This window comes from Chrysochloris asiatica, unplaced genomic scaffold (assembly GCF_000296735.1).
Source record: "Chrysochloris asiatica unplaced genomic scaffold, ChrAsi1.0 scaffold00072, whole genome shotgun sequence".
Classification (NCBI taxonomy): Eukaryota; Metazoa; Chordata; class Mammalia; order Afrosoricida; family Chrysochloridae; genus Chrysochloris; species Chrysochloris asiatica.
This window is the reverse complement of record NW_006408590.1, coordinates 1,857,410-1,858,351: the sequence shown is the minus strand read 5'-3', so window position 1 is coordinate 1,858,351 and position 942 is coordinate 1,857,410. Positions and strand designations below refer to the sequence as shown.

The 942-nt window shown below is 37.3% G+C and overlaps 1 protein-coding gene across 1 annotated transcript in view; it reads right to left on the bottom strand.

Annotated features, from left to right (window-relative positions):
• The window catches only part of METTL15 (methyltransferase like 15), a 338,705-nt gene that overhangs the window by 83,722 nt on the left and 254,041 nt on the right, over positions 1 to 942 (bottom strand). The window lies entirely within an intron of this gene.

Here is a 942-nt window from a genome sequence, read left to right as displayed (position 1 = left end):
ATTAAGAAGAAAAGAACTGGAAGTTAGGAGAGACTCTGAAACTTCCTCTTGAGTGTAAACATGCTGAAGAGAATAGAAGAAATGAGGAGGTAAAAAACTGAACAGAAAATTTCAAAGGGCAGATCAGGAAGGAAATTTCAAGTATTACAATGAAATGTGCAAAGACCTAGAGTTGAAAACCAAAAGCGAAGAATACACTCAAAATTTCTTATGCTGAAAGAAATGAAGAAAAAGTTCAAGCCTCTGTTGTAACACAGAAGGATGCCATTGGGCAAAATGCTGAATGATGCAGAAAGCATCAAAAGAAGATGGAAGGTATATTCAGAGTCAATGAACCAAAAAGAAATGGTCGATGGTTAACTATTTCAGGAGGTAGTACATGATCAAGAACTGTTGGTACTGAAGGAAGAAGTCCAAGCTTCATTGACAGCACTGCCAATGAGTGATGCTCCAGGAATTGATGGAATACAAATTGAAATCTTTCAACAAAGTGATGCAGCACTGGAGGCACTCACTCACCTATGCTAAGAAATTTGAGACAGCTATTTGGCCAAGTGATTGGAAGGCATTCATATTTGTGCCCATTCCAAAGAGCGGTGCCCCAACAGAATGGGAAATCATCCAGCAATAACATTAATATCACATGCAAGTACAATTATGCTGAAGATAATTTTAAAATGGCTATATAACAGTGCATTGACAAAGAATTGCTAGAGGTTCAAGCCAGATTCAGAGGATGTAAACTAGGGATATATCTGCTGCCCTCAGATGATCTTGGCTGAAACAGAAAATACCAGAAAGATGTTTACCTGTACTTTATTGACTATGCAAAGGTTTTTGACTATGTGGATTATGACTATCTATGGATAACATTGCAAAGAATGGATATTTAAGAATACTTCATTGTGCTCATGAGGAACCTGTATATAGACCAAAAGGCAA